This window comes from Wasmannia auropunctata, unplaced genomic scaffold (assembly GCF_000956235.1).
Source record: "Wasmannia auropunctata unplaced genomic scaffold, wasmannia.A_1.0 LD336116.1, whole genome shotgun sequence".
NCBI classification, from domain to species: Eukaryota; Metazoa; Arthropoda; class Insecta; order Hymenoptera; family Formicidae; genus Wasmannia; species Wasmannia auropunctata.
The window spans coordinates 1,101,440-1,127,923 of record NW_012026774.1 but is presented as its reverse complement, the minus strand read 5'-3'; the positions used below and the strand labels follow the sequence as shown (position 1 = coordinate 1,127,923).

The following is a 26,484-nucleotide window of genomic DNA, read 5'->3' as shown; positions in this document are numbered from 1 at the left end:
GAAATATCCACAGCCCGTATTTTCCTTTTGAAAGCTTCCTCCGTTTTCCTTTGCCTGCGCAAATATGCCGACAACTTCATACAAAATTTCTGATGAACAGATCATCTCTGTCGAGTGTTCTAATATTCATTTTTGGAAAAGACTTATTTATCATATAGTATACCGTTTTATTCTTGAGCTGGTAATTCTTGACACGACAATGAAATTGTTCTCGTTAGATGCAATTTAGTTTGTCTCTTTGACACAGATGGAAATTCACGCTCGCGTTTCAAACTGCGATTCTCTAAGAGAAGCTTCGCACGTACGTAGTGCACTGTATATATAAATAAAATATAATAAAATTGTATTATTTATTTAATTATATACGCTTTCAAATAATTAAATATTACAAATATTTTTACGAAGCTATGCGTGTTACATATTTTATTAATATCTTTATTATTCTTCTCGAGCTTGGTTCTTTCTCGTGTAAGAGACGATCAAACGAATAGTGTCCAGATAGAATTTAAGTGTCGTTGAACTGAAATCGAACGGCAATACCGAGCCACTTTCATTTCGCAGTTTTTCTTTTTGCTCTCCATTTAATTTAGATCGCAGATCCATTTCAACGAGACTTACGGTGATACAGAGCCAATAAGTTTTTGTCTGGTTTGAACGTGACCCAAGAAACTCTCATGGGATAGAAAAGAAGGTTGATTACACTAGCAATACACGGGCATGAGTATTTCTATGAATTTTAAGCAATAGTTTTCACAAAATTCGATAATTCCCAATTGCGGCAATGACTCTAATGAAGTAGCACAACAATATTTATATCTATAATGGCAATTAATATTTGTTTCGTATTAACATATAATAATATTGAACGAATAATACGAATTTTATTTAAAATCGTTCTTTTTTAAGTCATATTTGTTTTTATAATGTAATTTATTGTGATGAGAAGTAGCGTAGATCAAGTTTTTTCCTCCCGCATTAGATAATAATCACGAAAACAGAAGGACATCTGTTTCCATCTTTTTGCCTGTTCGAATCTCTTTCCGATTTCCCCGGTTATTTTCCAGTTCTCCCATACTTTACGTACGAGGCAGGCAGATAGTCAAAGGACTTATTGCGCAAGTTTCGATCGTATGCTAGTTTACAGGCAGCTTAGTGCCGGCATTGCAAAATTCTGCGTCTCAGTCGGCGAAATTGAATCCAGCCTCCGGGGAAATGTCCCTGGTGTGTTCGCGGAGTCCGATTCCTACTGGTTTTCGTACCAAAGAAACTTGATTACCGAAGACGTTGTGTACGTTACCTTGCACGAACACACACATACGTAGGCGAGCGCATCGAAACTTAAAAGAGAATGGAAGATGCACTTTGTACTTTAGACTAATAATAAAATTATTATTTATGTAGAGGACGATTGCAATTTATCTCGTTTTGCTGGGCTGAAGGATATATATAATTCAACAAGCAATATCGCGCTACGAAAGATGCAGCAAAAAATTAAATATTAACTGTGTTGAGGAGAGAGAGAGAGAGAGAGAGAGAGAGAGAGAGAGAGAGAGAGCGCCATGAATTAAAGATTAAAAATGGTCATCTTTATTAAAATTTATAGCCGCCAATGGGAAATGTATGTGGTAAATATATTGTAAACATTAGATTTAATTAATATTAAACGATGATCAAAATATAGACCTACATCTCGTATAATCTTAATTATTATCTTTCCAACGAGATATAGACGAACGTTATTAAGAATGTAATAACACGAAATTTTAGAATTTTTTAATGCCACTCTTTACTCTTTATAATAATATTTCAAGGAAATGCTATTTCGAAGCAAGAGATGTCATTTTAATTTTACGTGTTTTCGAACAAGTCGCGGATACACAGATTCACCTTCCACATGGCGACGTCGTGTCGGGAAGCGGCGGTGTTTCCGAAGCGCGTATCTCCGTCCGCTAGCTGTCACATACGAAATCCATAGAGCGGATATGTCCCGTTATGTCGTCTATCTTGCATAATACTTTTCCTTATCCGGCTGCGTCATCTTTGCGATTTCCGCTGCGACGGAGGCGGTCTCGATCCACGGCGACGGATATCCGCGGTCGTATTGCCTTTGATGTTCGCCATCGGTTCCATATTCGATGCGTGGAATACTCGTTTCCGCGGAAACGGAACGTCGGATGCTCTCCCGTTGGCTGTCTGCGATACCCCCGTCGGCGAATTGTAATATGTTTTTCATATCTTTGCGAGACCGACGACAGTAATTCCGTCGCGATCGTGACGAGCTGTCTACAATAATAGTCTCGTAATACTACTATTACAGGGTAGAAAGAGAAGGAAAAGAGGATTTGTATTTTCAACATCTTTTCACTATCTCCAATTTTAATGGTCTTTTGAGAACCTTATGAAAAAAAATAATTTTATATAAATTTGAAATATCTCTGTATATAAATCTGATATATATAACTGTTTCATATAAAAGTTATATCTTTCTTCTTTTTAAAAATAAACATTCTGTCAGCAGAATTCTTCTATATTATATGAAATAGTATATCTCTGTGAATCTTGAGGGAAAATATTTTATAATTAAATTTAACACGTAATTAAAAACGCAATAATACAATAATAATTTCATTGGTACATATTTAGATATATATATATATATATATTTTTTTTTTAAGATTTCTTTGTAATATTCTAATATTTTATTAGAGTTATATTTGAATTTTATTAAGAAACTTGTCAATATATTTCAAAAAGTGCGGAAAATCACGAGCTTTAAGTGTACGGCAAACTCTTTCCGAAATATAAAGAGATTTAATCGAAGAAACCAGCTTGGAGCTTACTGTTCCATGTATGCACCACGTATGCATGTTTGTATTCGTCGTAAAAAGCTCGTCGACTTTTGAGAGGTAAAGAAGCACGCTATTCCGATAACACGCTGTAGCCCGCAAAGAAATATTTTTCAAACGAAAACGCCGCGCCTTTTTCGAACATAAAAGCTCTGATTTCTTATCTGTCACGTGCTATTATAAATTTTTCTGCGAGAAGAGCTTTTTAAAAGAAAGTATTCTGTCGCGCTATGTAAATTATAAATCTCATCTCTTGTACACTTTCAAAACACAAGTGGAGCAGTAGAATAACATGTAGAATCATGTATCTCTGTTGATTTTCATATTATTTTTATAAAAAATTGTAAAACCTGTGAGTCGGATTTTTTTAAAGCTTTTCCATAAGAATTTAATTGTCTCGCTATTTCAGTTAAAATTATAAAATTTTAATATATTTCCCAAGAATTCTAAAAAAGTTTCTTTTATTCGTAAATGTTTTAATTTATAAAAATATTTTGATATAATTCTTGATATATGTATATACATGCAACACAAATTTATGTTAATGAATAGTATTCACTACTTTTCACGATCGAATAGAAAGAAATGATGCGTATGAAAAGACGATCGTATGGAGACTACATTTCTCTCTGCACTTTGCGCAAATCCCTCAAGCAATTTTTCATATCTCAATGTATAATCTCGCCATATTTTATTTCAAATGGCCCTTAACGGCGGTCAGAATAGCAGCCGATAACGAATATGTAAGACCTTTTGTTTTTTGCCGGTTTGAGGGGCACTCCAGTACACGTTGAAAAATATGATTGTTGTTTGTACAGCATGATAACGAAAGCAATAGGTCCATATGTTTTTGTACTGAGTATGACGGATATGGTTCACATGAAACGGTATTTCTGTAGCATCAGTAATAAGTTTTAACGCTTGTAAAATCACAAAATACTCTATTGATTCGTTAAATAACAAAAAACTAGTAAAACCTATTTTTCGCGTGATGAGAAGTCTATTACTGGAAAAAAGAAAAAATATATATATATATGTATTTCTATGTCCTTTGTGCATACATTAATTGCATCTCAGTCGGTTCTTTTATGAGCGATACTTCTCGATTATTTCCGAATCGATCTTGAAGTTTCATGACTGAAATATTTTCCTTGTGCACCGACGTATATATCAGACCCTTCTCAAATCGAATATCGTTCCCTCTACGCCAACAAGTCTGCGATCTCCGGCGTTCGCCGGAAATCAGCTATAAAGACCGGCAGGAAGTTGGTAATGTCTATATCGCAAGGATGGGAGCTTAATTCGATCGAGAAACTCATCTCGTGGAAGCGTCGTGTAACTATATAACGGATATATCGTAGAACTTTGACCGTAAATCAATCGGATCTGCGTCCATCGGGCAGGCCAAGGCAGGGCACGGCAGTTTACGACGATCGGCAAAAAGAGGGACGAATCTTCGGTAACTGACGTACCATGCACAACGGAATTACATGCCGTCGTAGATAACGTCGACGTCGGCGACGACGACGGGCGTCATCGTTTTTGCGGAGGTCTCGCGTACGGCCTGCGGCGCTACCATTTTTCACCGTAGAACTTGCAACAGGTGTAAACTTCGCGAGGAACGCCCGCTGTTATGTAATCTACCAGCCAGATAAGTTCTCCTTAAAGAAGACGCAGTAAATAATGGCTTCTTCTTCTTCCTCTTCTCGTAGCGTGCGCGCGCGCGCCCGTGCGCGCAACTAGAAAACTTGGAAACTCGGATAAACGGTAGAGTCGCAACGAGTATAAGATTTACGATGGTATTACAATAGCGGAATCACGAACGATTTACTCGACTGTGATTCCAGTTCGTCTTGAAAATTAAATCTAGGAAATAATCTGACAGATTACGCAAAATGAAATAATCTTATTACTCTCAACACCTTCTGTGTGTCTCAATAACCGTACGAAAATTTAGCACAAATTTCTGTAAGACATAAAAGAGACAATTTTTCACAATGATACATATTGTGATTTCATTACATAAGTTGTTTTTTTATTTTTTATTTTAGGAATGACAAATCAAATGGCATATCTAAGATTGATATATTAACATTTTCATATTTTATAAATTTATATTATTTTTACATATTATTTTTATATACTATTTTTATATTAATAATTTTTATATCTACTTTGATCGTTTTCAACGTTTTGAAATGCAATTTGCTGGTTGAGATCGCGATACGGCCCGTTATTGTGTATGCCGCTACGCAACGCGAAACTTTCGGATGCGAGTTAATTCCGGGCTCGTTCGGCCGTTGCTCCCGCAAACAAAAGTTTGTCGTGCACGCGACATGGAAGCGAGAAGGAGAAGAGATTGGAAACAACGGCGGACAGCGCGGACAAAAGGAAGCAAAGGATAGGAAGGATGTTTGGTGGCAAGAGCGAAGGGGAAAGGAACCTCGAGATGCCGCGCGGTAGGAAAAGCGCCCGAAACTTCGAAACTTACCGCGCCTATAACTAAGATCTTTTCTCCTCTCGTCACAGTGCATTCTCTTGGCCGAACTTAGCCGGACCGGTGCGAAGGAGGCTACCGGTTATTCCCGGACAACCGTGGATAACGAGCGAATAAAACTTTCCTCGTCCGTATTGTCCGTTCTTCTTCCTACGAGCCGCCCGCGCGTACACCATTTATTTCCCCGTATATCTCGTCTAGACGCGATGCATTTCGCGCGAAGCGAAGATGAATGCGATCGTACTTGGACCTAAGCAACGTGCCTTTCAGAGCTTTCGGCCAATTGCTTTTGAAAAAAATTCATAGTACCAAGGGAAATAAGGATATAATCGTTTCGAGTTTTTTTTTCTAATTAGCGATTGCAGGTTGTTGTTCTCGGAATAAGATTTTAGAAGCTGTGCCATGTACTTTCGTGAGTCGTTCCTTTACGTTTAAGCAATCCTTCGCCGTTTCATTCGCCCGAGGTCGAGCTAATTAAAAACAGCGGGGATTAAAGTCAGGCGTGAGTGGATACGAGCTAAACCGCGGCGCGACAGAGCAATTAAATGAAAGTCGGATAATCCAGGTTTAACTATCCGCTTTTACACTCGGCAGAAAAGCGTTAAACAAATGCAGAGAAAGAGAGAGAGAGAGAGAGAGAGCCCGATACTATGCGTCACTTATTCCCAACCCTGCCCGGGATACGCGACGCCGCCGGCTGATTATGGCGTTTCGTTATTGCAGCATTTCGTCCGTTATACGTGCGTATTATCGTCGCGAGCCGGAATATCGGGTGATAAAAGCGCCCGTTATACATTCCGCCGGCGAGTATATCCGCGAGGAAACGGTGCCTGCTTCACCTTTGTGTTATATTTCAACGTATCTTCGGCATCCCGAGTAATTACGACGTGATATATTGTCTTCAACCCCCCTGGGGATCGTGAGGATGCTCTCGTGGCTGCCATCAGACTCTACGATGGCAGTTTTCCATCCCCGGCGCGCGATTATCTGCTTTTAAGAGGAATATCTTTCCGGCGGTCGCGTTATAATGCGCGGGGCTTACCGTTATTTACATGTTTGGCCACTCCTGTGGTATTTTTACGGTATCTCGTAACGTTTGATTTATTATTATCGCTAGAAATGTGGTTTCAAAGTGCAAATTCGAAGGGTTGTCGAAAAATGGTATAAAATCAAATTTGCATCACTAAAACTATTTCACCATCAAGATTCTTATATGTAAGAAAAATTAGCTCGATATCATTTAGAAAAATAAAAAGTTTATTTCTTTTGTATCCGCATTGCAAGCTTATCTGCTTTGTCGTAAATATAAAATGACGTGAAGAACTAATAGAGCGTAAGGAAGAACGATAAGTTATAAACGGCGAGGATATAAAGAGAATTAACAGGACATTAAAGCCGACAATGTGCATCGCCTCCCTACTTGGTTTCTCGGTAAAGTATATTTTTATACTAGGAGGAAACATCCTTTTGAAAGTTGAGAACGACTTAAAGCTCATAGACTCGCACCGAGGTACAATCAGAGTTCGCCTAGAGATTCGAGGATGACGTTCAAATCCCTCGGAGAAGAGTTTCGTAGCGTCCGACGGAAAGCCTTTTCTCCAGGAAGTTCGCGAAACTTTACGATACGAGGAGAACGTAAAAAAATTTCAACCATTACGAAACGTTGCGATATACCCTATATATATATATATATATATGTTTCCCCTCTCTCCGCTCGACGTGGCGATTCGACTGTTTCGAGATGATATTCTGACTATCAGCTCGTACAGTCTGGGTTAAACTGTCGTCAAACTAGCTTATCGCTGTCCTGTGCTTTATAGTAGACAATCACTTAGTTCTCAGTGAGATCTGCTTATTGAATTATACACGCCGACATAAAGGCGTGATTGCAACGTCGATCAACGGCAACCCAATTTCACGTTCCCCGCGTTTACATCGCCGGTCAAACTTTAATTCAAAAGGGCGCATCGCGAAAACGCGGGACTAAGCCGGGTTCGGTTAATTCCGGCTGTCAGCGCAATCCGGCTTAGAGCTTTTGTATTGTAAAAATTGGTGCTTTTTTTTTCCGGCCGCGGTGGCATCCGGTGTGCCGCGGACAAAATGTGAAAATACTGACAAGGGGTCGGCTCGCACGAGCGAAGTCAAGCGGAAAAAAAAAGTATCGATGACGGAAGGACCGGGGGTTCCTCTCGTTCGGAGGCGAATATATATATATATATATCGCTTTTCATTTCCAATCGCGATCTCTATTTTTCCCCTCCCCTCGTGATGGGGATATTGCGTCGCGAGTCCTCGTGGCAAACCCCGTTAGCACGATACACATCGTCCGTGTCATTGACGTCGTGCCACCGACGAACGGACGTCATCGTGGACGTTGAATGTCGCAGAAAGATTAATAGACCGCCGTAAAGTTGAAACTTCCTCGACATCCCTGAATATTCACACCACGTTTTTTTACAGCCGTTCGCCGTGCCCGAAACTTTATTTCACGAAAGGGCGCCTCGTTGTTTTACGGGTCTATTAGGATTCCTTTCTTTCTCTTCATTTCGTCCTTCTGCCGCTCTTCTCACTCATCCGTTCTACATACCGTGTCCTCTTCCGCTCTATTATCTGCATCAAACGGGAGAAATCGATGAAATGCTCTCGCCATTGTCATGGGTATTGACTTTACTTCGCTTACGTTGGAAAGTAACTTTCGCCGATCCCAGTGTTTAACTTCGAGTAACTGCTAATCGCTTTCGGACCGGAGTTCGCGAATACAACAAAGAAAATCAATTTCCTTATTCGCGGTGGATATCGCACATTATGACTTTACGACGATTTCACGATAGTTATCGATCAAGAATAAATATTTGATTAATGAAATAAAACGGCGATTAATTTAGACAAAAATTAATTTACTTTTCTTATCTTTTAAAATAACGAGAAAGCTATTATGCTGCAGTTTTGAACTTTATCTATTAGAATTATAGAATATTTGTGTGACATTAAAGAAATTAATACTTATATATTATTTAAAGAAAGAATTTAACAATATTTTTCTGTAATTACTTTTTCTTTTTAATTACTTTTAATGTGGTGAAATTTTTATTATGGTACATCTTTTTATAAAATTCTTTGCGTAATTAGGAACCGTAATAGAATTATGCAATTTAAAAAAATTAACTAAGCAATTATATCTGGGATATTCTTGTAAACGAAAAATTTAAATTGCATCATTATTAGAAGATTTAGTGACGTTGGAAAGACTCTACGTTACGTTACGTTTCGTAAACTGTGTCTGAAATATTTATTTTAATTATACTCACGCGTAAGTAGTTAATGACTGTTCCACATATCTCGCGTTTTCACTTTACTTGTCCATTCATCATTCTTCACTAGACGGCAGATGGCCACTTTACGCTCACTCTCGCCGACGAGCAGGTCCCGTAGCTGTGTAACAAGCGTACAATGGCATACGCATTAGTTCGGACGTGCGCCCGGATAGGATCTCGCGGAAGATCTCGTCTGCGGCACTTAAACGGAACAGCGCAGAGGCGGATGGGGGGGAGGTAAAATTTCCCCCGCGGGTGTAATCTGGCTGCGAAGTCGACGGTTGGGTCTGGGGGGCGGTTGGTTGGTTGGTTGGTTGGCTGGCTGGCTGGCTCGTCGGTCGGCCGGTCGGTCTCGAGGTTGGCAAAGGTAGTGGATGGGGCGGAAAGGCGTCAGGAGTCAGCCGAGCGATAGTAGTGGAAAGAGGGTTTGAGGAGAGGAGATGGGCCTTGTACGTGGGTGAGGAGGAGAAACAAACGAGGGGAAGAGAGAGAGAAAGGGAGAGAAAGATATCTGGGCGAAGCGAAGAAAAGAAAATGCCTAAAGTAAAGGGAAGCAAGCTTTAACGAGATCGATGAAGCTACCGTTTGCCTCGCCGATCGTTGCACTGTCCCCCGGAACATCTAACTCTCCTTTTCTCCCTTCCTTCTGATTCTTACGATCCAACCATATCCCTCCGTCGCTGGTTTATCTCATATACCACTGAAACAACTCTATCGCCACGCGCGGCGATGCTGGCGCAGTTGAGCCATGTTAACATCAATTTAATGAGAGCTCGTTAAAGGAATGCGCGCGGATCTTAAGCGATTAAATAAACCGACGTAATGACCCCATCATAGCCGGCTGTTTTTCATGGCGGACGCCACGTAGGAGAATACAAGCGAGATAAATCGTAAACTTGCTAAAAAATTAGTCTCGCCGTTATTTCATTGCCGATGAAGTTGTGGATTTAATTTATTTATTCATGGATATAAATAGTCGAACAAATTAGACGGAGATGCTAAATAATTCCAACAATTTTTTTTCTGAAATTCGGAATATTAATTTTTTCTTCCGACGTCTCTGAATTTATGTGGATATGTAATTGCGAACTCTCTCTAGAAAGTTGGCTATAAATTGAAAACTTTAATTGTTGGAATAGTCATAACTCATTTTTATTGAAATTTTATTTTTTATATTTCGCATTCTTTTTTTAATATATTTAAAAAGTTATAGATAAAAATATTCATTTTGTTAATATTATCGTTGGCGATACTACTATGTTTTATAAGTCTTGAGTAAGTGATATAATAAACTAGCTTAATGTCCAGTAACAACTTCTTTTTTTTTCCAGGTAAGTGAGCGATCCTTTTTCTCGACGGGGGTGTTTTCCTCTAAGGAGCTATTTCAAGCTAATTTCGACGTAATGCGAGCGTAACGTGTTTGCAGACTATTGCATGTCGCTACGTAAGGCGGTAAGTATTGCAACCAAGTATTAATCGACATTTTTATATTACAAAAAGTAATTGTTAAATTTTTCTATATTCAAAGAAAAATAACCATGTCACAAGTGTGTACGAAACAAACGCACTTTAATTGATCTAGTGTTAATTTCTCAGCTATCTTTGATTATCGGTATTGGCGTATATATACAGGACGCATCGATACATAATATTGCAATTTCCTTTTCTTGTGCAACGGAACTTCGAAAGGCGCGTCGTATTATCTCGAGAAGTTTTGCTGCCTTCGTCAAGATCAAAAGATTAACGTGGAACTCGCCGGCTGGGTTCAAGTGTCTGCTTATTAAATGCAGCAATTTCGAAGTTCTCTTTTGCTTACTTCGCCGAGTGACGAATTAATACGGTTTAAACTTTCTTAAAGTCGCGTACCATCCTTTGTTTCGTAGGAGTTTGCACAATGGAATTCCATTAAGCAGCCAGATTTGCGTGGGAGATTTTAATCCCTATGATCTTAATCTTTATAACTTTAATCTCCATTTATCTTTGTCTTTGTGGTACGCGTGAGGCATTCATTTTTTTTTGTTTCTAGATACCAAGCTCGAAAAGTCAAACGACCGATATAACTTCGGCGTTGTATATTCCAGATTCTTTTTACTGCCGCGGCGTTTTACTTCTTTTTTTTATCGTCTAACTGTTGCCTGTATGAGTATCGAACGTAAATTGCAATCACGTGAAGTTCCATTTCGCTCTTCCGTTTACAAGTGCAGTTACGATAACTTATCAGGACGAACCGGTGTACAAGAGCGATATTTTGTGTAGCTCTCGTTCCCGATACTTCATTTTCCAAATAAACTTCGTAAATTGCTGCATACGTAATTTTACTTTATTTTACATAACAAGTACTATTGTAACAAGTAATACGTAAAGTATAATTTGGTACATTTAAAATAATTTGGAGAAAAAGGGAGCATTAACTGCTCTCGTAGAAGATTAGATTTGTTATTCTACGCTTGTCATAATAACTTTTTGAATATTCCACGCGGATATACATATGATGTGTTCATTGAATAGCTATGTTTTGGCACGGACGTGAACTGCATGCACTCGTGGCCATAATAGATGCAATGTGCATAATATCGTTTGCATCGTGCATTACGAGGAAACCTCCCTTTGTGTGCAACATTTACGGCCCGGATGCGAAGCTCGCGAATGCAACCGGTACAATAACGTAACTTTTCGAGTAATAACTCGCGCTAAGTTTTCGTTCGTAATGACAAAGCCGATCGTTCGAAAGCGGCTTTCCCGTAGCTTTCGCGTCGCGGTTTCAGAAAGTAACTCCCAGCAGTTTGTATCGAAGTAATTATACGGTGCGTGGTTGACGAACGACGCTGTTTCGTCGGACGTGTGCACGTGTCGCTCAATTATGCGTAAATCCGTCCAAACTCGCTTAGACTCGAATTGCGCCAACTATTATTCGGAGTCAAAGTACGGCTAACTTAAATCAATCAACGGTATGCCAAAATGTTTTCTCATCTATCGAATTTTTGCCGTTATAGCCGACAACAGTTTATTAAGCGTTGCGCATCGTTCGCAACTTGATCTTTATTAAAACTTTTGGAACGTGAAACTTTTCGCGCCAACAAACAAAACAATTTCCCCATCGATTGCGAGTTTATTTATATTTTTTTATACAGACTTATTTTTTACTAAAGTTGCATACATCTCTTCGTGAAAATGTTGGTTAATGCAGTACGTGTTACGGCTATAACTAATTTTTTTTTGCAATTTCGCTTGTATATTCAATTAAACGCCTACATCCTGAAAGCGATAGCCGGTAGATTTATGTCGAGCATGTTGCTCGGTACATAGAGAGGACTTAACGTAACTTCACAGGACTGGTTTCGGACTAGAGAGTTCCGTCTGTAGTTACTGCTTTCTGGCGTGGACGTTCCAAGAATAATTAGTAGCTATAACAACGGACACGCTGAAAACTAAGTTCAAGAACAGAAACTACGCGGAGATGGGATTGACCTCAAAGTAGCGAACACATTGGTTCTGGCGATGAATCGTATTTTGACTCGACAATTCTCTGCATTCCCTATACTGTATTAGAATATGTATTGTTTGCGACTTGTTTGCGATTAATACGTCACGTTATTTTAAAATTTTCAACGAAAATAATTTTGCGAGTGGTAATCCGATAAATTACAAAAGAATATATTTTTTTTACTACGTGTTAACGTTGCAAATTGTCAAGTTATTTCGAATCTCTGACAATCAAATTGATGATTCGTGTCATTAGTTTCATTTGCAAAGATATTAAAGGATAATAATTGGATAGTATCTACTAAAGAAGAATTTTTACATCCCGCAGCGCATTCAATGTTCATAATCCAGTCTCCACACTTCCGTGGATTCATGGGAACATCTTTAACGGCATCCTCTTGTCCGTACTCGTTTCACTATTCATACGAGACCTTTATTCAAATCGTTTTCACACAGGCCCTTGCGAGCCGGTTTTGCAGCTCGAGCCTGGCTATACGGCGTAGGATTTGCATTATGTTTGGCTGATGGCTGCACAAAGCCAATCAACGTGCAAATGCGGCGAGGCTCCCGCCGTTTTTAGCAAGCTTCGACGCGCAAATTGCCGGAATACGGAAAGAGGCGGCGTTGCATAAATATCCGTGTGTACTCCAAACAATTTTTACTTACGTATTATACATATTGTATTGTCCCAATTGTTTTTCCCGTGTCTCCTGCGAATAATGGAGTTTTTTCACTTGTTTGACAATGAGAGTATCACTAAATTTATAGCGCAGATACATATTCATCGGCATACGTTCCTTTTAAAATGCACTTATATTTTCGCCGTTCTCGTATCTCGATCGTCGTCACTTACGAGAGTTCTGGCGTTAAACATCGCGCGAAAGAGACTGGATTTGTTTTAAATTAAAATCGATATCCATCACGGGGCGGTCTTAGCGATGGCGCCTAGGTTTATTGAAACTCCGTGGCTTTCGAGCAATTTCGCGGAGCTTTGCTTTAATCCCGCAGGATACGCTTTCTCTGCCTTTCTCACCCTTATTATCTTTTCTTTTCTCCACTACAGCTAACGCGACTGCACGACCACTCACATTTTTCACGTCGCTAAGCACATACAAATAAAATTAATTACGATCCCCCGCAAAACGTGCGGAATACTTTATGAGCATCTTAAATTAGGGAGACATTTTTATGGGAATTCATATGTTCGTCTCTCCGGCGGGGAATATCCCTGAATTTATTCGAAATGCGCGTAAAAAGAGTTTCGAGACGCGTGCCTTACGGCGAAAACCAATAACCATGTAACTATACATTTCAGACAACTGAACTCAGGTTCGAGCTGGAAAGCGCGCTTTCCGGGCGAGAGGGGGATGGTGGCGCGAACGGAAGAACGAACGGGATGAAGAATTCGCGGAGGAAAAGAAGGGTAAAGGTGAAATAAGAGCAACGCGATGATGCCCTCCCCGACGGAAGGGCGAGGAAGGGGTAGAAAGATTGCACCGCGGTAGGCGGGAAAGTTAGCTTGGTGTGTAAACCGGCATGCGAATCCGCGGCAGCCGTTAGACATTCCCGACGAACCGTACACGAGCTCGCCGCGAGAGAAGAACCGTAAAACTTTATTGAAAGCACGCGCTCTCGGCGCAACTTTTCCCGCGTCCCTCGTACCCCCGGTTCCACCTTTCCCCTGCCCCGGAAGTAAGTGGAGCCTCGACGTCGGAGAGGCGTCTCGGCCATGGAATGCTGCCGTTCCTATTTTCGAACATGCAGTCCTCCGTCGCTTTCCATCTATACATACACGCGTGTTGCCGGTTTATTGAAATACTGCGCGAGTTGCGGCCCCAAAAACACGCGCGAGTCCCGTCGAAACTCATTACGATATACGTTCGTCCCGCGAACGGCTGCCAGTCGTCACGTTCGTTCGTGTATAAATGCGAGCTTATGTCTCTCAAACACGCACGGCGTTCGCACTCTTGTTTTGCAACGAGAATTAGAAGTTTGCCCATTAAAAAAATATCCGGAATTTTTTGAGATTTTCTGAGGAAAAATTGCGCAGCTCGAACTCGTAAAGCCTCGCGACGGATGGATGTTTTTCCGCGAAAATTATATTTTTGTTAACACTTTTGATGCTTCGACTGAATTAAAAATATGGAAAGAGATTAAAATCATAACAGTTAAGTTGTTAGAAAATTTTAATAAATCGAGTTCCATAAAGTTACTCAAAGAATCTTATAATTTTAATAACACACTCTTATTTATTTTAATACTGATATTGTTGTAAATGTCAAATATCTTTTTAACAAATTCTCCAAAATTAAATATTGGAATGTCAATATGTGTATAACTTGGAAATACAAATTATTTAAAATTGAGAAGCTTACCAACTATAACTATAATTTAATGAAATATTATTTACTTGAATTTGAACGTACGCTGTTTTTTGCAAAATTTTTATTCGCGTTTCAATTATCAAAATATATAAAATTATTAAATACCGTATTAAACTACACTAAATCATTGCTTTGCTTTTCATCTTCTTTGCATAATCGTCTCTGTCGACGATCGAGTCTCGAGCATATATTGCCGCGCTCGATCGAAGATTACGGCTTAACGTCGCATTATTGCCATGTTATATATTTATGCAACGCGCTCGACGAGGAGCGCACAAAATTGCGGCTGTAAAGATGAAACTTGGGGTGCGAAGGGAAAGATGCGGTGTGTGTGTGTTTAGTACAATATATTGAAGTTCCCGCCGCGAGTTTTCCCTTGCTCAACAGCAAGTATTATTCCGCGAAAAGTTTCGTTCAAAGCCTCCCCTCTTCGCGAGCGAGCGCGTCATTTTCGCAGCGCGTACGGAAACAAGAGGCTCTCTGCTCCCGTGGTCCATCGGTGTCCATCGAATATTTTAGCGTTAGCTCTATCGAATACGTCCAACCGGTCCTCTAAATTTTATATCGCGTGTGGAACGCCTCACCGTCCGTTGCAAATATTTCCGATTAAAGTAACATGATATCAAACAAGTCGTCCGATACACATCCGGCTCCGGTGTTTGTCGAAAAGAGAAACGAAACCGCGGACGTGCTCGGCATCGACATCCCCTCGGACATGTCCCCTGTCTCGTGTCACTGACACGCAGGTTTATGACGAGTGTTTTTCGTTCCTTCCGGACGCTTTTGCGCGACATTCCGTTACATTTCCGCCGCCGGACGCGGCCGGCGTGAGATCGCGGATTCGGTCGCCAACTATTTGTAATTTTCCGCACGATATGCACCAGGAATTTCCGGGATATTTTATACCCTCGCTCTACACTCTCCCGCCGACTGTCGCCGAGGAGAACGACGGCGCGACGAGATAAATCTTGGGCAGTCGCCGCCGTTTTCCTTCCGCGAGAAGGAAACCGCCGCTTTTCCTTCGTTCCTATTCTCCGCGCCCATCCTCTCGTTTTCCCACGCTGGAACGGCAATCGAATCGCAACGAAGCTGCGCGATACAATACACGAAATTCGTGGTTGCATTCACCCTCGTGCTCACGTATGCAACACGTTCGACGACTAATTACGTTGGCAACGATACATTGCGCCAAGCGAAAATAGCACAGTGTTCTCAATCGGGTTCTTTTAAGTAAATGGGAGTGAAATGGAATTTTAATAGCGAAATATTACGGAGTGTGCGCTCAATGAAATTAATATTTTTATTTAGGACAGCGCGTTTGAATTAGCATCGTTATTTACATCTACTAATTCTTTAATTAGTCGCCGATGTTCTTAATAACGTAATATCTGCAACTAGGCTTACGTTTAAATCGTGAAACTCGTTTGAAAGGAACATGGTAGTTTTCTCTTTCCCTCTCCTTCTCCTAATCTCTTACTCCGTCGTTAGATCGGGCAATCTCTCTATTCATCGACAGCCAGCGCGAACTGCACACTAACTACGTAGCTGCGGTGCCAAGGTGGAACTTTCGCAATTTATACTTTTGGATTGACAAAGTAGCAGCGGAGAAGGAGCGGAGTGGAAACGATCAGAGTGAGACGCTCGCTCTCTCGAACACTCGAATCGCTTCGTCGTCGGGGTCGCGCCGAGGTTTCGCGTTTCAATTTTCTACCTCGATGAAATTCGACGAAAATTAAAGTCACGTAAAACTCGAGTCGCTCGCCGAATCGCTTTTGACGAAACGTGGCTATGTCGGCCGCTCGCCAACTCGCGTATTCAATTGAACCCCTCTCACCACCACACCCCCCCCTCTCCCCCTCCAGATGGTGAAGAGAGATCGTACGGTTAAACGCACGTCGTATTTTCCTTCCTTTCGTTCGGATAATCGCAATCAGCTCTGCTAGAGGGCCAACTCTACGGGTAACGTGACATTTGCGCGTTTGTTTGCCCATTACTCGAACTCTGCAGCGGATCGACATCCAAAGTTGGATCCGGAAATTAGATCCACGGTGCATTCTATGAAAATATACCGATTGTCTCGTTTTCCTGTCGTAATTAAATACACAGCTCGTTATACGTTTGCAATATGAACGTTTGAGCGCATTTATTACGCTAATTTTAATACTTGTGCGCGCACGGCAAATCTGATCTTTTGTTGAATTTACCCTTACCATGTGTATACCACGGGTATTGTCATTATTGTAATTGTAATGGTAATTATTGATTACATTTAGCGTATACTCATTTTCGGAAAACAATAGACCGTAATTGGGAATTATACAGAGAACCGCGTGCGAAAACGGGCGAGCCCGCGGCGATTCGGTTGTCGGTTGTCGGTATTGGGCTGCGATCGATACGGATGTTACACCTGGACCTCGCCGGCGTATAACGAGAGGGATTCGCCGGATATTAAAATTTCAGAAGGCCGGATTTATAATCGGCATCGATTAATTGCAACGGCGCGGCGCGGCGGGACAAAACTTCTCGCGCAAAATGTCACTGCTCGCGGATCGACTGCGAATAAACGACGAAGATTTCCGCGGCAGACGGCGCGACGCGATCCGGCTGTCTGTTAATTATTCAACGACACCAACGAACGCGAGATTGATCCATGATGGAAATTGTTCATTCATACAGAGTCGCACACGCATACTTCTTGAACGGATCGGAATGATTATAATCTATTCATCGTACCCCAAAGCGATATTACAGGTTGAGGATTTGCATGTCAAGAATTTCATCTACAATTATCTAGACAAATTTGATACCGATAGATAAATCTCTTCAAATGAGCAATTTCCAGATATCCCGACATTTGCATTACTCTTTGTCTCTATAATTACGCTTAATAATATTATAAAGCAACGAATGTTTATATATACCGTCTGTTTCATTACAATTGAATGCATTTACTCACTTTAGACATTTTAAATGGTTATTTGCGAACATATGCGTCAAGCTCAATCGAACAAACCGGTAACGTTATTCGTGCATTATGACGTAATTCTCAAAGCATAGCTTTGACATACAATTATGCAGTATCGATTAATAATAACTGTGTGACGTAATTAATCATTTGTTTATGTCGTAATTGAAACAGGTGTATTTCGTTTGAATCAGTTAACACATTGAGATTAAAATACAAATGCATTTTTATCGATTCATGTAAAATGTCGAAACTGTCAATCAGTTAAAATAATACTCGAGAATGCCATAGCTGTATTCATCAAATAATATTCGTAAATTGCGATTATTTGATGAATAATCACGTGATGCATTCAGTTTGAGAATATCTATTTAGAAAAGGTATAAAAGGCATTTATGTGACTTCATGTGAACCGCGATCAGTTGCGTATTCTCTTACAACAGTCGTATACTCGCGTGTCGGTGGCGGATAATAGATACAGATGCAAACAGTTTAACTCATGCCGTAGGAACTGCTGTTTGAATTTTAAGTCTATCATAATACGGCAAGTTGCCTAGCGTGCATTCCGCCTCGGGCTATATGGCGTCAAGCATCGTGGATTACGGGTTTTCCTTCGTCAAACCGTATCCAATCTCTGACGTTACTTAGAGACCGGTAACTGCGTTCAGCTGGATTATCGCCCTCGGTTCTCTTATAATCAAACACAAACCTGGCTGGCTTACAATAAAACGCCGCACGAGTATTGATGAAGTATAGGTATATCCTTATATCTTATTCATGCACCTCGATTGTCAATGTATATACCTTGATAGGTATTGTTTTCTCGCTAAAAGCACAGGTTTTCTCGTTAAATCCTGTATATTTTTTGTATGCTATACATACGAATCAATCGATTAATTGCGATTTAAAACTTTATTTCTACGGGAAAACTTGATGGGATTTTTTTGTGATGGATTATACGAATTATATTATAAAATTTACCTGTCCTTGTCTGCGCATTTTATCTTTACACATGTAACTTTTACATAAGTATCTAGATTCTCATTTTAAACTTTATCAATAATGATCACATCCGCTTCACTTATCGGAAGAGATTAGATATAATTGACGGCAGATTGTAAAACATCTCGAGACGGAAAGACGTAGGGCGGAGATCTAATTTTCTCATTTGAAAAGCTTGAAAGACTTAAATGGGCATATTCCTCTTTCTTCCCTGCTCGGGTTTTCCTGAAAGGTATAGATAGCGTCGCGACGCGGTGCACCGGTCGGCAAATGCTGCCCGTACCTGCAAGTTCCTCACAGAGGAGGCGACGGCGGTTCTAATCGGCTTCGAAACGAGCTCGCCTTCACGGCGTTCAATTAAGCAATCGACGTCGGTACGCGAGTAAATTAGCACGGACGATCAAAGTTATCGTTCCTCGTCATGTAAAAGGCTTCAATTTGGCCTTTATATCTCTCAATCTCTTTTTTGGAAATTATAAAATTTTAAATAGCGAACTTTTATTTTATATTGAGGAGAATTCATACAATTCAGCTTTATTTAATTTTATTTACATTTTGAGAAAACAAAAAAATTTGTAATCTTCAAACTGCGGATACGCGAATATGTGTATTCGTGATTCGTATCGAGAATAGAGATCGAACGTTCTGTTGTTCTAGAATAGATAAACGTGTTCGGAGAGAAATGAACAAAGTTTGATAGCATGTGTCATGATTTAGATAGTACAGTTGTCTGAATATATCCCAGATGTATATCCTTCGTAAAAGTTTCGCAACACGAGTTTCATACAACAAGACAAGAAAGTCAAAAGAGCTATCTTCAATCAGTGAATAAATAAAATCTTTCTGATTAACGAATGTTATCTCTAGTTAATTGTGATGCGTACCTTGTGTTAATTCTATTACAAATAGAAAGAGAACATTTTCTCGTATAAATCCCTACATATAATATATAAGCACTGATGTTTACTAAATTCCAAAAAATGATCTTTTCTCCAAGATAAAGTTTGATCCTACCTCTATTCTATTTCGTCTTTTCTCTTGAAAATAGGATTCTCGAGATAGAAAAACGGTCTTTTCTCTTGGAAATAGAATTCTCGAAATAGAAAAACAGTTTTATTCTTACCGCTCGTCATCCTGTCGTGTCAGCGACGATTGATACCGCTCGACAAGTGTCTTGAGTTCCGCCAACTTTGCCTTTATCCGTCTTAGCGTTTTCCTCCGTCGAGTTCGAACGGCACGAGGATATTACTGAGGCATTACGGCGAAGTAGAGAGCCGCTCTTCCGTGTCGCCAGGATAAGACGATTCTGTTTATCCTGCCAGGGATACGTTTCTCTCCCTGACACGACGCGATCATCCGTTTCCCCTTTCAGTCCGCCTCACGGATCACCTGCCGATTTTCGTGCGCTCTCATTTCGTATTCCTTTCCTCGCGTCGAGCTCATCATCTCCATTCCGCGCTTTTAATTCGCTACTTTGCAATTTTTTTCCGTTTTTAAATGGCCACTTCCCAACACTGATATTGTATTTAGGTTGACTAGATTCCGTGAGACGAGATCCCGCAAGAAACGACGGACGACGCGTGTCTCACGACAAAAGGGCGTTACGCGTTTTATTACTAAATAAATTATACTTTCAAAACGAGGCTGGATAAGATATACCCTTCAGTATTTCAGAAATATTATGCATACTATACTGGCACGGAGTGTATAGAGATAGACTTCAGCTTCTACGAGTTTATTCTTTGAGCAACGTAGAGATAGTTTTGCCACGACGAAAATTTGGTTGGACGCCATTCTGTGTTTCGCAAGTTCGAAACTCTTTACATTAAAGAACTCGGTAACTTGGTTCTCAATTAACTTTAGTTAAACAGGACTTTTTAGTTCTGCTTAACTTAATGTTAAACTAAAGTCTACTTGACATCAACCGAAGACTAAGGTATCGCTATTCATTTATTTCCTCGGAAAGTTTAATTTGTCAAAGTTCTTCAAATCCTAAGAAAAGTAGCTCCAGTAATTATGCCAGCTTGGGTTTGAGTTTTTTTAAGGAAAGTTTGCGTTGTTCAGTGAAATAAAAGGAAATGAACAAGTTTATCATTGTTCTGTGAAATAAAAGGAGCGAAATGAACAAGACACGTATTAGCTTTTTATATAATATTACACAAATTTAAACATAACAATAGATATATTAATTACGCTTTGAACTCGTTAAATGAATAAAGTTTGTCAGATGCTTATATATTAATAGCATTTTTTTCATGTAAGAATTTCGATTTGAGCGCATCTAAAATTGATCGCCTGCAATGTAATTTATCTCCTAAACTCGGCGCTCTTGACTTTCCGCGATTACAGTAGGATAACGAATTTCGTCGAGCACAGTTTCGCACGGTTACGCGCGCGCGACTTAATCACTCTTCTAGCGCGATCGCGAAGAACACGCCCGAGAGAGACACTTCCGCGCTTCCCGGCCGAACAATTTTCCGCGGGAGGTGACCGACAAGATTTTACAGCCCGTCGTTTCGCGAAAATCCTCCGAGGACGAATTTCATTAGAATCACCGAGGTTAATCCAGCTTTTCTGCCGATCGCGGGCGTGCTCGCTCCACGGGATTATATCACCGACGAGTACGACGGCTCGCACGCCTTCTCTCTCTCTCTCTTGTTCCGACTGCAGAGGGGGGTTGCCGAGGGATGAGACAGAGGCAGCGGGTTAGGTTTGATTATATGCGGTTGATTATACCCGCTTAGAGGACCCGTGCCCTCCGGACTAGTCAGTCCCGACGTGATCTTTTGTGAGACCGTGGAATTGCCAATCAAATATTCAGGCGAGCTTGTTTAACTGCCGCAATAAAGAACAGACGGCTCCGAGCCGGGCGTGAGCGAGCTTTCCGCCACCATCACCGCCGCGGCACATTCGCACCCTCGTCGCTTCCACGCGAGCTTTTCAGCCCGACGGTGCTTGAATGCCATAAGGTGGTGGCGCGCCGCGCTGTGTGTCGGGGCACGAGTGTTTACACGAAACCAACGCCGGATGTTCCATTGTTAATGCGAGAAGAGATGGAGGAGGAATGGGGTAACCCGACCGTATCCTCTGTGTTGATTGAAGTCGGACTTTCCGCGACCTCACGGAAGCGAACAATTCGAGAGACAACTTCCGCAAAGGCTTGTGCTTACGATTGCGTTTCTTTGTGAATTTTGTACGTGGTACTTTTTGACAAAAAGGAAAGATTCTGAATCTCTTAGCAATACTAATCTTAATCTCGTATGAAAGTTTTCGAATAAGCGTACAATTTCCTTTTTTATAAATAAAGCGATTCCCAAGTAATTGATAATTTTAGCAAGCAAATTAAATTTTCTTTTAACCTTTTGTGATAAAATTGCAGAAAACGATAAGACCTTATGCTCGCTGCACTGTGCAGTGAAATGTTCGCTAATAGAAACATTAAACTTAGACGAACAAAGCAAGAGACGAAATTGGAACTGAAAGAGAAAGAAAGAGATTTTAGTTAGCGAAGCACGATTTAAAAAAATGTAGTGAGAAAAAAGTATAATCGAGAGTGGGATTAAGTTCTTTTCGTAATCAGAATTACCTCTTTGCGCGCGAGACTTGTTTAGAGTCGTCTCCTTGAGTCTCGCATCGCGCACCGTCAGATGATCTCATTTGATGGGGATTAACGAGCTACCTTGTTAGTATAAATTGCATCTGTATATATACGTTTGTACATCGAACTTTCCCGAGACAAGGAGGCATTCTCTCATTTGCGATTTGCGCTTGTATTAAGAAGCGGGACGAGTCGCTTTCAACTCTCAGACAACGCTAATTTCCTGATTGCTGGGAGTCGGAAAATTAAACGTGGAAGCACAGATGAGCTCTTGTTTATCTCTCATTAGAGAACAAGACAAAGGCGGCTCCGTCTCTTGCTGTATTTTTCTGCATTATGCAGCGTCATGGCATCATTTATCCCGATGTCGTTTAAAGTTAAATTGAATCCTATATACGAGTTTGCGTGATTCTTTTTCAACGTAACATATTTATTCAATAAAATTTTATTTGTCTCATTAATTAGCGAAATACATACGAATGCATATGGAATAGCAGCTCTTTGTATAACTAGACTTGTTACAACAACGATGAGAAAAAAATTTTGTTTTTGACGTTTTCTCGTTCCTCGCGAGATCATTTAAAAAGCAATTAGCCCATTGAACGTAAACAATGAGGAAATGAGGTAACGGAATAATGGCGAAGGGCAGCACCGGAACACTCATTATACATTGCTTTAATTGCCTTCGAGATAAGAGAAGCACACGCGTATTTAGATGACGAGACCGAATCATAGTGCCTGACTCTGTAAAAGGTGCTTCTCGTTGCCTGGCCTCTTTTTTGCTGCTTTGTAATTACCGACTCTTTATCATTTGCATGTTGTGTGCGGCGGAGCGAATCTCGTGAACCGTTGATTTAAATTCCCTCGTCGCGTCGGTTGATTAACTTGATTTAAGTGTCGCTGGCTCGCGCCGCGCCGTCTGTTTCAATTATAATTTTCGTGCGTGTCTGGTTCTCCGCGCTGATATTATACCGCCCGAAAATCGTCGTCATTTATCAGACTGTCTCATTTTGCAATCAGATCATATTTCAAGCGAGCAATAACAGCGAGCATAATATCGAGACTGTTTTTAGTCTGTGCGCACGTTCACGCTCGCCACTTCCTCGCGTCGGTGTCGTTAAAATTTCATAAAACTCATACGCTATGCCGTTCTCATCGTGTGGCACGTCTTTCGGTTCTGCAGAAACTTCTCTTACAACGTAATGCGTAGCGCGTATTCCTCCTGTGCTAACCGTTCTTACATTTCTTGTTTCCGTTTTAAAAAAATTCCCCCTTTATACGCTCCATGCGTCAGTTACCACGGACGTGCAGTCAACGTGGAACGTTATCACGAGAAATAATAAACGCGATAACGCGTTGCCCGTTGGCGAAAAATGCAAATTTTTAAGAGCGTATTCTAAAGACAGAACATTTCCAGTTCCTTGCATATTCATTCGCGTACGGATTCTTGGATCTGTTTATATTCGAATGCCTTTCTTTGACAGCTGTGTGAAGTTGACTTTACAACCCCCTTACTATTGACCCCTTACTATTGAAAATCCACTAACGATCATTGGTGGTTGTTTGGTAGTATTTGGTAGTCCGTTCCCGATGAATGGTAGTCAAAATTATAAATAATAATATGAAAAGAAGATATACGCACGTGAACTTACAACTTTGACTACCATTCATCGGGAATGGACTACCAAATCAGACGTTAGTAAACAATCACCAAACGAATGCTTATAGTTATGATTAATTGTCCGCAGTCCGGAAAGCCATATTTTGCGAAAGGAGGGGCTAACTTCACGCGCGTATATCTTTTTTTGTATTGTTATTTATTATTACAATTTTAATTACCATTTATCGGGAATGGACTACCAAATATTACCAAACGACCACAATCGAGTGATAATGGTCGTTAGTGGATTTTCAGTAGTGGAAAGGCCAACTTCATGCAATTCTCTTTTGCGTGGATTTCTATTTATTGCGAGCTTCAGCTCGACACAATGGACGAATGATTGAACGGTAATTGGCATTAAGGTTTCGTGTGATTAATCGGAGGACAAAGACAAAGGACAGCTCGTCACACTTATTTTCACGGACGCTCAAGAATCAAGCAACGAAGAAACTTGATTCGATCGAGGGTCGAGTGCAATTAACGGAATCTACGAGCATCCTCATTCAACCTTTGCCCGTTCTTTCTTGCTCTCTCTTCAACTTGGCAGAGTGGATGCTCAAACTCAGTAATCGTTACTCATCCCCTTGAGACTCGACTGACTCTCTTACCTTCGTTCGTTTGTGTGTTTCGCTCCGTTGTTCTCCGCCTTGAAAGTTTTATTCCTTACGAGCTATCTGATTTCGTTCTATAAATACTATAAGATAATCCCAATCGAGGAGTAGTTAACTAGTCGGGAAGAAGTTTCGGATACCGCTAATAATATCAATTTATCTTAAGTTGCATCGCGCTTCATAATATTAACAATAGAGCAATTGCAGAAACGCATTATTGGTTAATTTAAGAAAAATTTTAAATCTAGTAAGTACATATGTATTTTATCAAGGATATCATTTTATTTAAATTACAATGAATAACATAGTATCTAATATAATTACGTCATCAGAAAATTATAATTCAAATGCGAATTATAATAAAAAATCGAGAGTATTTCCTCGCCTACAGATTTCTCAGAAGTTTGTTAGCTTCCATTTCTTTTTATCGTAACTTAATTTTTAAAAAAGAACACGCTTCGATGTGTAACTTCTTTTATTCGTGGATGCAACACGTGCGTCTCTTTTTCACGACCACGTCGGCGCTGCGTTTCGCCGAAGAATACTCGTGGTGGAGGAATCATCATGATTTCGTTGTAGTGCGGTAACCCCATCTTGTGGAGCAGCTGCTCCAGATCGGAATCCCGCTTCTCTGTTCGCACCCTCGGCACGTCTTTCAGCGGATCTCCACGAGTTAACGAAGCACTCTCGGCGCTCTCTCGGCCGACTAGAGAGAGAGAGGACTGCTGCTACCGTTAATTCTGCGTATACAGAGCAAGCGAGGAGATCTAGCAGGTCGAGCCTGCCTGCCTGTCTGCACGGCTTGTGAGTCGAAACTGCGGGATGGCTCGGTGGTTACGGAATTGGAGATCCTATGTGGATAGTCCCGATTTTGCAAGGTCGGTTTGCATCTAACTCGATAAAGTCGCCCTCGGCGCAATCAGCAAATACTTGCATCGTCGTCAACGACGCAAGTCCCGCGCGACGAATTCCTCTGGATGCCGAGGCTTCCCGGGCTGGTCTTGCGCGACCGGAATCCCGCAGGACGTCGACCTCGTCGCGCTCGGACCAGCCGTTTAGGAGAGTGGCGCGCTCTTTAATGAGATTTCATTTGCGTCGGCATGAGAGTGGATTGAGAGCTCTGCGCGTCAGTGCACTCTCACCGTCGTTTACGTAATTTTCGCGACGCAAATCCACGTCGCGGAGACGATAAGATATCTTTACGGGAGAAATCGATAAAATGTGTTTGGCTTCCTCGATATCAATGTCATAAAATACAGAACGTTGCGAAAATTGATTTTCTAGCTTTCAATGAATATTTTAATCGCTAATTTTATATAAATTTTGCTGCAAAGATATTATAAGATTGACTGAGAGTTTTTATGTTTCCATAAATGTTGCGTTATTAATCACGATGTTTGCGAGATCCGCATATATAATGTTGAGAGGAGCTACTGAAAACTATACATTTATACATTCAATATCTATAGAACGGAGCTTACAAAATGTCCATTCGCTAAATGACATTGAGATATATCTAAAGCTTAATCACACAGTTGTCCAGACGCGAAGCGGAAATGCGACGTCAGTCGTATGCCATGGAGGTATTTGATGATGATTTAAATCCAAAATGGTGAATACAGTGACTCTGATTATTGTCCGACAGCCGGGTAGCAGTACTGCATTATTACACCATTTCCGCTTTTCCATTACTGCGACATTTTCGTCGAAAATATCGCCGACGCGCCTGTCAAAATATCACATTTTCGAAGATGATGATTTGACGTTGACTTCAATCGCGGGATTAAGCGAGCTCGGGAACACGTATAAATCACGATTACGCGATTTCGTGCTAGTTGAAGATTTAACGACCGTAACTGAATGAAACACTTTCCGTTCTGTTGATTCCTCGCTGATTACCTGAATATGTCACGCACGATAGCGAGACGAGCTAATTTGAAAAATATAATTGAATTAGAGTGGTGGACAGTAAAACGTAGAAACGGGCGGACGCAAACGCAAATGTTACAGTCGCGGAATAATTATGTATAAATACTTTAACATTTTTCGCTGCCGACTACGCATTTAGTATGAATTAAAACAAACACGGGTAAAAATTGAAAACACTGTTTCCTCTCGTTTCTC

The 26,484-nt window shown here is 40.6% G+C and overlaps 1 protein-coding gene across 1 annotated transcript in view; it reads left to right on the top strand.

Annotated features, from left to right (window-relative positions):
• The window catches only part of LOC105454843 (protein NRDE2 homolog), a 228,854-nt gene that overhangs the window by 77,631 nt on the left and 124,739 nt on the right, over positions 1 to 26,484 (top strand). Inside the window, exon 5 of the mRNA XM_011697791.1 lies at positions 9,989 to 10,109. The gene's annotated coding sequence lies outside the window, so the exon portion shown is untranslated. The remainder of the gene's footprint in view (positions 1 to 9,988; positions 10,110 to 26,484) is intronic.